The sequence below is a fragment of the Mercenaria mercenaria genome, chromosome 6, assembly GCF_021730395.1.
Source record: "Mercenaria mercenaria strain notata chromosome 6, MADL_Memer_1, whole genome shotgun sequence".
Taxonomy (NCBI): Eukaryota; Metazoa; Mollusca; class Bivalvia; order Venerida; family Veneridae; genus Mercenaria; species Mercenaria mercenaria.
The window spans coordinates 58634475-58649746 of NC_069366.1; positions in this window are offsets into that span (position 1 = coordinate 58634475).

Genomic DNA, 15272 nt, shown 5'->3' on the forward strand with positions numbered 1-15272 from the left:
TTAAGACCTTTCAGAACAATTTTAGTATTTTGTTCTCATTACTTGCAAAGTCAGTTGTATCTGCCTGTTCTTTGAAGTTTAAATGAAGGATTTGGGTTTAGGTGATCCTGATGGGCTATGTCCGAAGCATCTTGGCTTTTTTGTCTTCTTTGGTGTCCGAAGCATCTTGGCTTTTTTGTCTTCTTTGGTGTACATACTAAGTTCTGCATGTTTGTCTGAAATGAATCATGAAAAAGTATGTAGCTGGAGTTGTTTATTGTACAGGAATTATGATGCAAGTGTAAAAATCAATCAAAAATTTCCCATCAGATTATGTTGTTACCAGATTGATATGAAATATTAAACAAATAAACCAACCCATGGAAATTAGATTGTTTTTTAACTGTATATGTTTCGGAATCACGGAAATAAAGTTTTAATTCCAAAGCCATTAGTTTAAACATGAGTAATAGATATTACTGTATATGACATAATTTAGTAAAATTTTGAAAGGAAGTTCACATATCCAACCATACACAGATGCCTTGAGACTGTACTGTAAAATATTATACAGTAAAACCTCAAAATTCTGGTCTGTCTTCAGCGGAAAGTATAAACGACCGGATTTCAGAGGTGGACGGACTTTTGGGAGTTTTATTTTTCTTGCCAGGAATTCCTTTTTTTTCTGCAGTCATGCTGGATAATAATGAAATCTAGTTTTACAGGTTTTCATTCAAGCAAAGATGGCAAGGCCCATCTTGTGCAATTGATAATGCAACCAACTGTCCTGCCATGAAATACTGCTTTCAAGTCAACAAGTCTAGATTGTGCGAGAAATATCTGCTAATTTTTCAGGACCTTCAAAAAGGCTCGACGACTGTAGCTCTTGTATAGCCAGTCTGTGATCAAAAAGTCAGAAATATATTAATGTGTCATCAATTCTGTTAGGGCGACTTGCTGTAAAAACATGCACAAAGTTAGATAAAACATAAATATTTTTATAACTTAGATAAATATACAAATGCAATATTTGTCCATGTAAACAAAATTTACATTAATTTTATTCATACATTATTATATAAACGAACCGAATAAGAAATATCTCCCTACCTTAGAAACTCTCTAGGAGGTTCGCCATAGACTTCCCCCATCTCGCCACTAAATTTAACATATAACCTTCCTCTAAGGGTGAAAGAAGGCCTGCATAAAGCAGTGAAGGCGCTTGTCAATACATTCTGTCTATTCACGATACTGGATCTTTCAGCGCTGACAGATTGGTCTTAAAATTCCTTAACCTTTAGCATGCTAGATAAATTGTCGTCTGCTGGAAATGTCGTCTGCTAAAATTGTAAAGTTCATTCAATTTGCTCCAAAATTGGAAGAAATATTGTCAGAGTAGCAAACAGCTTGGAACCTGATCAGACGCCGATTTAATCGGCGTCTGATCTGGTTCCAAGCTGTTTGCAAAGGCTGTCAAATTCGCCTGCAGCAGGCTAAGGGTTAATTAACTCTAAAAAAAAGAAAAAAAAGAAGAAAATAAGAGGAGAAAACAAAAAGAAATAGGGAAGAAGAAAAAAAGAAAAAAGAAAAGAAAACAAAAAAAGGAAGCTTTTGCAGGACTTGCTTTTACCTTGGAAGCTTTTGCAGGACTTGCCTTTTCCTCGGAAGCTTTTGCAGGACTTGCCTTTACCTCGGAAGCTTTTGCAGGACTTGCCTCGACTTTTTGAGCTTTTGCAGGACTTGCTTTATCTTTCAGTTTTTGCAAGACATGATACTAGTACGACATATGCCAAACATATTATAATCTGAAAAGAGTATATAAAAAAGGAAGTTGCATCATACTAGGGGTGGGAGATTGGAGAATGTGGATTGGGGCTTGGAGATTGGGGATGGGAGATTGATATTATCTAAAAAGGAAGAAAGAGCTTTTTTCCATTCAGGAACCAGAATCACAGTGTTTTACTTGTTTGTTATACTCCCCGAAGTGGAAGCAAATAGTCTCTGCTTCGTCCGTCCATCCCTCGCGCATTTCTTGTCCGGGGATATTTCTCATCAACCACTGGTTGGAATTTAGCGAAACTTCATAGGAAGCTTTACTATCAAGTGGAGATGCGCATAGTATCTTCCAGTTTGTTGGATGATATTGCACCCAGTTATTGTCCTTAGATTATTCAACAATGATAAACATATACAGTATAATTCTTGTCCTAGGTGTTTCTCAGCAACTAATTTGGTTGGAATTTAGTGAAAATTCATGGGAAGCTTCACTTTTGAGAGGAGATGAGCATATTTTCTTTATGTTCCGATCGGATGATTTTTTCATCGAGTTATTGCCCTTTGATTATTCAACAGTAGTATACTGTATATAGTACAATTTTTGTCCCCTGGTTCTAAAATTTATGTTACATGAAAAATTTCAAATAATAAATATATATTTTTAACAACACGATGTCATATTATCACTGTATACAGTTATATACACTATAATATATACAGTCAATGCAGTGACAGGTGGTAAAAACTCCTGACAGTGTTTTGGAGGTTACATGATTGACAATTTTAAGACACATTTTGTAGCGAAACATCACTGCACAGTATATATTACACAGTCTGATGCTGATTCTGGATACTATTTATAGTTCAGTTATATCATTATAAGTAACTTAGCTGCACTTTATTCTTTTCCATCTTTTGGAACAGCCGAAGTCCTTATGTTGTCTTTTGCCAAGCCCCAAGTCCTGCTTTTTCAGTATTCTTTTCTTCAGCATGAGAAGTTTCTGTACTCTCTTGGCTTTCTCAGCTTTCAGCTGAAGCGCAGACGCACTGAATTTTTGCTGAATTTGATGTTGCTTCAGCTCCTATTTCCTCTGAAGATGAACTCTGTATGTGCTGTAAGCATTGATGCAGGATCTCTTAATTGTAGCACTAACATTTCATTTTATGGCTTTTTAATTTCTTTTTCCTCAAGGTAGATTTCACAATGGCAACAGCCTCATAATTCTCCACTGTGAGACTGGCCCTGTCCTTCTCCACAATGTCATCCATGATGTTGAAACTGGACTCTGGCCCACTGAATATGGTCAGGAGAGCCATCACCAAAGATTTCTTTGCCCGATATCCGGGCTTGGAAAAACTTTCCAGAGTAAACAGTTTCACCCAGGTTCTCTGCCAGCTTGAAGTCATCTGCTAGCTGTTTGATGTCAGCATCCACGTTATACTTGCTGGTTTCTGATGCCAGCTTTCCCATCAGTGGTGAACGGAGGCATGAAGGAAGCCAGCCGTTGAAAGGATGTCGCAGTTTGCTGATATGAAGAGCTATCCTACTCAGCCCAGCGTCGGCGTTCTACCGCATCCCCACCTTGGTTGAAAGTTTTTATGCACTTTCTCTTTTTCTCCTTGTCTTTGCAATTACTTGATGGATTTGCTTTTAAACTTAAAATTGTTATTCCTCATCACCACCCACATCATCTGGCATAAGGGCCATAATTCTCACACCAATATTTCATGAATTATCTCCCTTTTTACTTAGAATTTCAGATTAAAGTTTTGGTGAACTTTCATTCTATCTCAGTTATTACTATATGGATTTGATTCAAATTTAAAATAGTTGTTCCACATCATCACCCACATATGACACAAGGTCCATAACTCTGGTACCAGTTTTTCATGAATTATGTCCCTTTTTTACTTGAAATTTCAGGTTAAAGTTTTGGTGCGCTTTCACTCTATCTTAGTTATAACTAAATGGATTTAATTCAAACTTAAAATAATTGTTCCACATCATCACCCACATCATATGACACAAGGTTCATAATTCTGGCACAAATTTTTCATGAATTATGCCCCCTTTTTACTAAGAATTTCAGGTTAAAGTTTTGGTGCACTTTCACTCTATCTCTGTTATTACTAAATGGATTTGATTCAAACTTAAAACAGTTGTTCGACATCATCACTCACATCATATGACACAAGAGTCATAACTCTGGCACCAATTTTTCATGAATTATGCCCCCTTTTTACATAAAATTTCAGGTTAAAGTTTTGATGCACTTTCACTCTTTATCTGTTATTACCAAACGGATTTGATTCAAACTTAAAATAATTGTAGCACATCATCACCCACATCATATGACACAAGGGCCACAACTCTGGTACCAATATTTCATGAATTATGCCCCTATTTTACTTAGAATTTCAGGTTGGTGCACCTTCACTTTCTCTGTGTTATTACCTAATAAATTTGATTCAAACTTAAAATAGTTCTTCCACATTGTCGCCCTCATCATATGACACAAGGTCTATAATTCTGGCACAAATATTTAGTGACTTATGTTCCTTATTTACTTCGAATTTCAGTTTAATTTTGATGCTTTTTATGCCCCCGAAGGGAGGCATATAGTTTTTGAACCGTCGGTCTGTCGGTCTGTCCGCATTTTTCGTGTCCGGTCCATATCTTTGTCATCGATGGATGGATTTTCAAATAACTTGGCATGAATGTGTACCACAGTAAGACGACGTGTCGCGCGCAAGACCCAGGTCCGTAGCTCAAAGGTCAAGGTCACACTTAGACATTAAAGGTTATTTATCCCCCCACCAAAGGTGAAGGGGATATTAGAAATGCTCTCCGTCTGTGCGTCCGTCCGTCCGTCCGTGCGTCCGCAACGATATTTGTCCGGAGCATAACTCCAAAAGTACTTGAGGGATTTTCTTCAAACTTCATACACTGATAGAACACATTGGGAGGAAGTGCAGTGTGCAAGAACAATAACTCTACCTTGCCTATTTTTTGAGTTATTCCCCTTTATCTTATTTTCTTAAAAAAATTTGTCCGGAGCATAACTCCAAAAGTACTGGAGGGATTTTCTTCAAACTTCATACACTGATAGAACACATTGGGAGGAAGTGCAGTGTGCAAGAACAATAACTCTACCTTGCCTATTTTTTGAGTTATTCCCCTTTATCATATTTTCTTAAAACATTTTGTCCGGAGCATAACCCAAAAGTACTGGAGGGATTTTCTTCAAACTTCATACACTGATAGAACACATTGGGAGGAAGTGCAGTGTGCAAGAACAATAACTCTACCTTGCCTATTTTTTGAGTTATTCCCCTTTATCATATTTTCTTAAAGAAATTTGTCCGGAGCATATCTTCTTCATGCATGGAGGGATTTTGATATATCTTGGCACAAATGTTTACCACCACGATGCGGAGTGTCATACGCAAGAACTAGGTCCCTAGGTCTAAGGTCAAGGTCACACTTAGAGGTCAAAGGATACAAGAATAAAAACCTTGTCCGGAGCATTTCTTCTTCATGCATTGAGGGATTTTGATATAACTTGGCACAAATGTTTACCACCACGAGACGGAGTGTCATGCGCAAGATCCAGGTCACTAGGCCTAAGGTCAAGGTCACACTTAGAGGCCAAAGGTCAGATACAAGAATGACTTTGTCCGAAGCATTTCTTCTTCATGCATGGAGGGATTTTGATGTAACTTGGCACAATTATACACCATCATGAGACGAAGTGTCATGCGCAGTTCCCTTCTTTAGAATTACTTCCCTTTGTTGTTACTTTAAATAGCTTTTATTGTAACTTTTTCATTACTAGTCGTAGGGAAAAATCGAGACCACTTTTCTGTAGTACAACAAACATGCTAAATCCAATTTTGAGGTGTATTTTGACCAGTCTCTTCCTGATAAAGATTTTTGTGTGGACTTGCAATTTTTTTTTTTTTTTTTTTTTTTTTTTTTTTTTTTAAGATTAACTTCCCTTAGTTGTTACTATAAATAACTTATATTGTAACATTTTTATAATTGACCCTAGGGAAAAACAAGACCACTTTTCTGTGGTACAGCATAGATGTTACTCTCCAGTTTTAGGTGTATTTTATTAATTTTATTATATATAAGGTATCTCTACCTAGTAAGGAGTTTTTTTGTGGACTTTAAAAAACAAAAGACTTACAATGATTACTAAACAACCACAAAATTAACATTCCAGTTGCAAATACAGCTGCTAGAGTAAAGAAATTTGCTTTGACGGGCATATATTGTGACATTCTGGCACTCTTGTTCCCTGTTAGCTTTCCATTCCTTCTTTTTATAGTGAGCCATATAGAAAAACATCATAGTTATACTCTTCATGAAAATTAATAAAATTTAGCAGTAAACCACCTCACTACTGACTTATTCTTTCTTCCACATCTTAAAACCCCTGATGCGGACCACATCCTTCAATTATGATATGCCCGGTGGGGGGATTAGCCATGTCTGACATGGCTCTTGTTGCATTGATGGGCGTGTCCGATCCATATCTTTGTCATCGATGGATGGATTTTCAAATAACTTGGCATGAATGTGTACCACAGTAAGACGACGTGTCGCGCGCAAGACCCAGGTCCGTACCTCAAAGGTCAAGGTCACACTTAGACATTAAAGGATAGTGCATTGATGGGCGTGTCCGGTCCATATCTTTGTCATCGATGGATGGATTTTCAAATAACTTGGCTTGAATGTGTACCACAGTAAGAAGACGTGTCGCGTGCAAGACCCAGGTCCGTATCTCAAAGGTCAAGGTCACACTTAGACATTACGGGATAGTGCATTGATGGGTGTGTCCGGTCCATATCTTTGTCATCGATGGATGGATTTTCAAATAACTTGGCATGAATGTGTACCACAGTAAGACGACGTGTCATGCGCAAGACCCAGGTCCGTAGCTCAAAGGTCAAGGTCACACTTAGATGTTAAAGGTCTTTTTTCATGATAGTGCATTGATGGGCGTGTCCGGTCCATATCTTTGTCATTCATGCATGGATTTTAAAATAACTACGCGCGCAAGACCCAGCTCCGTAGGTCAAAGGTCCTAAACTCGAACATCGGCCATAACTATTCATTTAAAGTGCCATCGGGGGCATGTGTCATCCTATGGAGACAGCTCTTGTTCACTATATTTCTGTTGTTACTAAACGGATTTTATTCAGACTTTAAACAGTGGTTCCACATGGTCACCAACATCATATGACTCAATGTTTATGATGCTGGCACCAAAATGCTGCGAGTTATACCCCCTTTTTGCTAGAATTTCAGGTTCAAGTTGTGATGCACTTCTGTTCTAGCTCACTTATTTGATTAAAACTTCAAATAGTTGCTCCACATTATTAGCCACATGATATTACACAATGTCCTGGTGCATTACTTTTGCAAAAATTTCCATGAATTATGTCCCATTTATACTTATTTAATGTTTTGATACACATCCCTATCCCTGTTAGACACAGACTGTTACATTTGACACAGACTTAAGCTTTTGTCCAATATCTTCATCACATTGGGGTAATTAAACACTTCAGCGACAGCTCCAGCTTCCTCACATGTGCCCAGTTTCACTATCCAGCATCAGAATAGTTGAGCGTTCTGTCTCCTGTGACAGCTCTTGTTCACCTAATTATTGCCCTTTGATTATTCAGCAATAGTATATCAAAGTACAATTCTTGTCTGGAGTATTTCTCAGCAACTACTGGTTGGAATTTAGTGAAACTTCATTGGAAGCTTCACTCTTTAAGAGAAGATGCCATATTACCTTCATATTCTGGTTGGATGATTTTTAGCTCGACTGTTCGAAGAATAAGTAGAGCTATCCTACTCACCACGGCGTCGGTGTCGGCGTCACACCTTGGTTAAGTTTTTCGTACCAGTCCACATTTTGACAAAGTCTTTTGGGATAAAGCTTTGAAACTTTCAACACTTGTTTACCATCACCATGGCCAGTTATAGGCAAGAGCACATAACTCCATCAGGGATTTTGGCTGAATTATGGCCCCTTTTGACTTAGAAATCTGGGTTAAGTTTTTCGTACCAGTTCATATTTTGACAAAGTCTTTTGAGATAAAGCTTTGAAACTTTCAACACTTGTTTACCATCACCATGGCCAGTTATAGGCAAGAGTACATAACTCCATCAAGGATTTTGGCTGAATTATGGCCCCTTTTGACTTAGAAATCTGGGTTAAGTTTTTCGTACCAGTTCATATTTTGACAAAGTCTTTTGAGATAAAGCTTTGAAACTTTCAACACTTGTTAACCATCACCATGTCCAGTTATAGGCAAGAGTACATAACTCCATCAAGGATTTTGGCTGAATTATGGCCCCTTTTGACTTAGAAATCTGGGTTAAGTTTTTCGTACCAGTTCATATTTTGACAAAGTCTTTTGAGATAAAGCTTTGAAACTTTCAACACTTGTTTACCATCACCATGTCCAGTTATAGGCAAGAGCACATAACTCCATCAAGGATTTTGGCTGAATTATGGCCCTTTTTGACTTAGAAATCTTGGTTAAGTTTTTCGTACCAGTTCATATTTTGACAAAGTCTTCTGAGATAAAGCTTTGAAACTTTCAACACTTGTTTACCATCACCATGTCCAGTTATAGGCAAGAGCATATAACTTCATCAAGGATTTTGGCTGAATTATGGCCCCTTTTGACTTAGAAATCTTGGTTAAGTTTTTCGTACCAGTTCATATTTTGTGTAATGTGTTTGATATATGGCTTTGAAACTTTTATCTCTTGTTCAGTATAATAGTCTCTATCTGTAGGAAAGAGTACATAACTCTGTCATATATTTTGGCTGAATTATTGCCCTTTTTGGACTTGGAAATTGGTTCTGATTTCATACAAGTCCACGTTTTGTCAAAACTATTTGACATATGGCTTTTAAACTTTGAACACTTGTTTATCATCATCATTTCCATCTGTAGGCAAGAGTACATATCTCTGACAACTATTTTGGCTGAATAATGGCCCTTTTTGGACTTTGAAATTGGTTCACACATTGCCATTTAGTGCAAGACTTATCGAAATCCACAAATACAGGAACATTTATTGTCTAATGTATTTTTTTCTTTTGTTTGAATATCTGTAGAAATATTTTGACCCCATTCTTCAGTCAATTCTTCGAATAGTTGAGCGTGCTGTCATCTGACAGCTCTTGTTCACCCAGTTATTGCCCTTTGATTATTCAACAATAGTATACCATACAGTATAGTACAATTCTTGTCCGGAGTATTTCTCAGCAACAACTGGTTGAAACTTAATAGGAAGCTTCACTATCAAGAGGAGATGCGCATATTGTCTTCATGATCTGGTCAGATGATTTTTCACCTAGTTACTGCCCTTTGATTATTCAACAATAGTATACTATAGTACAATACTTGTCCGAAGTATTTCTTAGCAACCACTTGTCGAATTTAGCCATACTTCATAGGAAGGCTCAACATCAAGACAAGATGCGCATATTATCTTCGTGTTCTGGTCGGATGATTTTTCACCTAGTTACTGCCCTTTGATTATTCAACAATAGTATACTATAGTACAATTCTTGTCCGCATTATTTCTCAGCAACCTCTTGTTGGAATTCAGACATACTTCATAGAAAGCTTTACTGTCAAGAGGAGATATGCATATTATCTTCATGTTTCAGTTGGATGATTTTTCACCGATTTGTTATCCTTTGATTATTCAACATTGGTAAACTATAGCGTCATCACAGTCACAACCACTGCCTGGAATTCAGCAAACAGTTTTTTTTTACATCAGCTCATAATTATATAATATAAGAACGCTTCAGAAAATTGATTTCCCCATAAATTTATATGCAATTTAAGGTAAAATATATACATGTATCTAAGTTCCGTGATTGGGAAGTCAAATATCCACTTTGGGAAATTTTGAAATTTAGAAATTCTTAAGTTGAATAAAAATTTATTAGGACTTAAAAAAAAATCAGTAGGAATTTAGAAAAATCTTGGGCTCACAGTGGTGTGTTTTATTTAATGATACCATGCATATTTTGAGTGGAAAGCAAAGTGCTATATTTAGTATTAAGTTTCCTGTTTTGGAAGTAGGGAAAAACCCATAGATTGTTTCCCAAATGGGAAGTTTCACCTACTTGATAAAATAAAATAAGCTAAGTAGAGACCGTCATTTATATGACTGAAAAATTGTTGAAAAAGACGTTAAACCCGAACACACAGACACAGAATATGAAAAAATTCTTAAGTAGAAAAAAATTAATCCTGCATCCTTAAGATGGCTGTTTTTGAATCTCTTGCCTCTCACTGCTGTAATTTCAAACCCTCTCTTGAGAAGTTGAATTGTTTCGTTTGATGAAGTCATTCAGCTTGCTTATGCAAGGTTGGTGGTTCCACCCATAAAGCCAGCACCTACGGGCATCCTCAACCATCAAAAGCTCGGAAGTCACCCTTTCCAATATGTATCATTTACTTGAATGACTTGCAGATGTGTAGTAAAATTGTATTGTCTGATGTTAAATAGTTTTGGCTAGTGACTGGCAAACCATTTTTAGCTTATTGCACTGGTCTCAGCGTCACTGTTGGTTAAAAGTTTTTGATGAAGTCAAATATCTCTGTTAAAAACTTTTGATGAAGTCAAATCCTGGAATGGTTTCAGCCATGCTTTATAGTGTTCCTTCTGACACCATTCATAATTAAATTTGCAGTTTCCTTTAGATTTACTCATATGTCACGCTTGTTGCGGGCGCTGCCATTTACCCGAAATGTTGTCGTAGCAACAGCCAGTGTCGAGGTAAAATACGCAGCGCGAGTCACACGTTCGTTCTCAAAACTATTCGTACTTAGCGAAAATGCAAGTTCAGACATCTGTAATCAACAAACGACCTTCAATACTCAATCTTTAAAAAACTTTCTCGTGAAATACACTGCTTAAGAGAATTTTTCAAGGCAATTTCTAGATTTTCCATGATCTGTTTGGGATTTCCATGATAAAATCTATCTTTTCGAAGTTCCATGATATTTCTATGATAGAGCGATTTTCCATGGTATTTCCAGGTCTGTGCGAGCCCTGCAAGCTCTGAGAAAAGTTGAGCATGCTGTCTTATGGGCAGCTCTTGATATTACCTGGTATCAAAATAAAATTTAATTAGTTATTTTTATAGTTTTGACTCTAGCCCAGCAAAATATGGTATTGAACTTCAGACCTGTCATATAGCAGAAATGGACAATTTACAGGATTCATGTAATAATATTGCTTTTTATACCCCCATAAAACAAGTTTAGGAGAGATTTTCCGAGTCTTCAAGGGACAGGTGGACAAGTTCATTTTTGGAACACAGTTAAAAGATCACTATAGGAAGAGGATATTTCATTTACATTGCATTAGTTTTTGCCAGAGTTATTGCCCCCTTTTGACTTAAAATTCAACAAAATGTTGACATTAAATGTGATGCCTTGTGAACGGATATAGTCATTGAATCTATTTTTGATAGACAGGAACAGAAAAATCAGTGTGTAATTGAAAGTTCTTAAAACAGAAAAATAGTAACCTACTATTGCAGGCTGTTCACCGATGGTAGTAGAAATGCTGCTTCCATTCATTCCCTCTAGCCCCAGAGCGAGCAAGAACTCGACATTTGCACATGTTTCAAGAACTAAAATATATTTTTATTGTAATATGTGGACAAAAAATTGGCATTTTCCTGTTCGCTGTATAAATTTGATATTGTTTAATTGTATTAGTTGTGTATTTTGCAAAGTATAATTTTTTTTATTATGCGAGTGTATATACAGTGTGATATGCAGATGTATAAATTGTGTAATTTGCATCAGATATATAGTGTTAATTGCATAAAAGGTGTATCATGTGATTAGTATTTTGTATTTATTGTGTAAAATGGTAGTGTAAAATTGTGTATTGTGCAAACAATTTATATTTTGTATAAACTGTACAAAATGATGAGTAAAATTGTGTATTATGCAAGCAATTTCTTTTTATTGTTGTCAGTGACTAAGTGATTGATATAGGGACGTCATGGCCCTCCTGTTTGTATAAATTGTGTAAAATGGAAGTGAAAAATTGTGTATTACACAAGACTAGTAAATCACATGATTTCAATATATTTTTATGCCCCCAAAGCGAGGCATATAGTTTTTGAACCGTCTGTCGGTCTGTCCGCAATTTTCGTGTCCGGTCCATATCTTTGTCATCGATGGATGGATTTTCAAATAACTTGGCATGAATGTGTACCACAGTAAGACGATGTGTCGCACGCAAGACACAGGTCCTTAGCTCAAAGGTCAAGGTCACACTTAGACGTTAAAGGTCATTTTTCATGATAGTGCATTCGTGTCCGGTCCATATCTTTGTCATCCATGGATGGATTTTCAAATAACTTGGCACGAATGTGTACCACAGTAAGACGACGTGTCGCGCGCAAGACCCAGGTCCGTAGCTCAAAGGTCAAGGTCACACTTAGACGTTAAAGGTCATATTTCATGATAGTGCATTGATGGGCTTGTCCGGTGCATATCTTTGTCATTCATGCATGGATTTTAAAGTTATTGGGCATGAATGTGTACCACAGTAAGACGACGTGTTGCGCGCAAGACCCATGTCCGTAGGTCAAAGGTCCTAAACTCTAACATCGGCCATAACTATTCATTCAATGTGCCATCGGGGGCATGTGTCATCCTATGGAGACAGCTCTTGTTTGTTAATAATATAAGGTCGTATCTGTAACTTGTGACCCAGTTTTCGGTAGGTTTTAGAAATATGTCCTGAAGACTAAGGTCATATCTGCTACTTACAATCTTTTAAGAATGGATATCAGGTCATTCTAGATGCAAGAACTATATACAGTCGACATTGTATTAAGAGACCGCCCAAAGGACTACTAAAAAGTGGTCTCTTAATGGAATGGTCTCTTAATAAATTTCAGTCAGCTGAGGAGAAAAGTTATTCTTAATTGTTAATGTAACTGTATTTATCATGAACATACATATATGTATATATATTTCACAAACTGTGAAAATTATAGCTTGATTTTTCGTCAGTTCGACTGTTACAAAGGTAAATTGCATTCAGGTAGTTTTGCTTGCATTCAGGTAGGTGCAAAACGTACTCTCTAATTACACAGGTGAAGAAATGCTCGACGGGACTTTGGTACCCAGTTGCTTAATAGATACTTTTGTCGAATATTTTACCTGTTGGGACTACATTAATGTGGTCGCTAGTCGTTTAATAAAAAAGACGTTTAATGGAATGAATTTATGTACTGAATACGTTCGGGATGGATTTTGACCGGTCTTTTAATACAAAAATCGCTTGATAGAGGTGGTCCCAAGTACAATGTTGACTGTTGTAAATATGTAGTAAGTAACAGATATGACCTTTCATTATTGAAAACTGACCAGCAATTTCTTAAATATCATCAGCTCAGTAAGTATGTGACAACCGGTACTTTCAGTATTTAAACTCTCGCTATGAGTTACAATATGGGAATTCTGAAGAATTTTAGTGGGAACTAGATTGTTTTTTCAGTTTTCTCAGGACTGTTTTTTCTCTTACAGCATTTTATTTTTGGATGTCAATAATTCTGGTACCTGTTTCACGAAGCAAATTGCTGACAATCTTTCATGATGATTGTTTCAACTATTAGACAAAACTTGTTGTCAGTTTAACATAAATTTTGAAAATCTTCAAAGGACCTCGGACATTTTCCTATTCAGATTGCCTATCCGATTAAGGAAAACGTGATATAGGGATATACTTCTGAAATTGCATAGTTATGATAGTTGAAGACCATTTCTTGATAAATGCGACTTCATTTTACAAGTTCATGAACAAAAAAGAAGACTTTGTAGGCATTTCTCATTCTCTTTTCTATTAAAATATGAACATAAATCATTTTTACGTCTTAAACATCTTTCCCACCAGTGACGCAACAAAATAGTTCACATGCCTTTGTAAATAATTATTATATACGTATGCTGCAAAAATGGCACTTGGTCACAGGTGGGAAAGTGTTTAAAATTGAAAAAAACTACGTACAGGGTGTCAGCAAATAAATTTTTACATAAATATTTGACACTTATTGCATGTGTTTCCTAAACCTTACATATATACAGCTTTATTCATTTTTGTTAATATTTCAAGCACAGAAAGCACTAAACTAAATAAATAGGGGACATAGGAAGTGAAGCTAGAAAGCAGACAGATCCTTATTAGTATGTCTTATGATTTTTTCAATCAGGTCTGTTACCTCTTGACAGTCTAAGTCCGTCGATTGAGTGTTATCAGGATTGAGACAACTGCATCTGTCATAAGTCAAGAACCAAGCAAGTGGCTTCGACATATTACATATGTGTCTTTAACGTAAATATGACAAAGAAATACAGACGATCTTCTATGGGAATAGTGCCACTTAGGTGCATTTTTTTACTTTTTGTAGGACACAGTTGAAGCGAACTTAGAATGCATTTTAAGAGCAACATTTGCTTTTATTCGATCCAGGATCCTATACCCTAACAGAACTACACCAGACACCATCTCATTAACTAACCTAATTGCTTACACTGACACCCATAGAACTAATACTGACTCGCCCATAACTAACACTGACACCCCCAGAATTAACATCAATTCGCTCACACGTCTGAAACTTATTTCGAAGCCAACCGAAATACTAGTAAGGACCTCAAAGAACTAACACAGACACCCCAAGAATATCTAAATAAATGTTGATACTAGCTAGTGAAGTTCCACTGATATAAAATGCTAAAAGTAAGGCATCCCTGAACCCGCAGTGGAATAGGCGGTCTCCTGCACCCCTCCGTTTCAACTGAAAAAGGCCAATTACGCCATTGTATGGCCAGCTACACCACTGCATGTGTACAATAATAATCCTCCACATAATGCCCGGTCAGTATTGTACATGTGTAGAAATACAGTATAGCAATAGATGTATAGAAAACAAACAATAGGATATGATCAATGCATCAGTGTTATCATGGGCACTCGGGTGGAAATAACTGAAGTACAGTTAGGGACCAAATGTTTTGTTCCACTTTTATTTTTTCCGTTTCGTTTATTTTCAAAAATGTCAATAAAACTGATGATCTGCATGGTATCAGTTTATTTATTCTGTTAAAATATTTCATAGTAGACATACCTTAAATACCAATGCTTATTTTAACTAAAAATACACATTTTAAATTTTTCAAAAATATGACCCTTAGTTACAAACTGTCCGAATTTCAAGAAAACGAATATAAAATAAAACTATTTTTTTTCTGACAGTTTGATAGGAATATAACTTATTTATCAGTATTTGAAGCTGTTATATCAAACTATCAGCTACTGAAGTCAAGAACTTTCATTGAACTTAGGGCAAAATCCCTAGCATAATGTCCGATGTCCTTTATTCTAAGTTTGGTTTTATTAACAGGTGCTAAGGACTGTGTTCTTTATTTTAA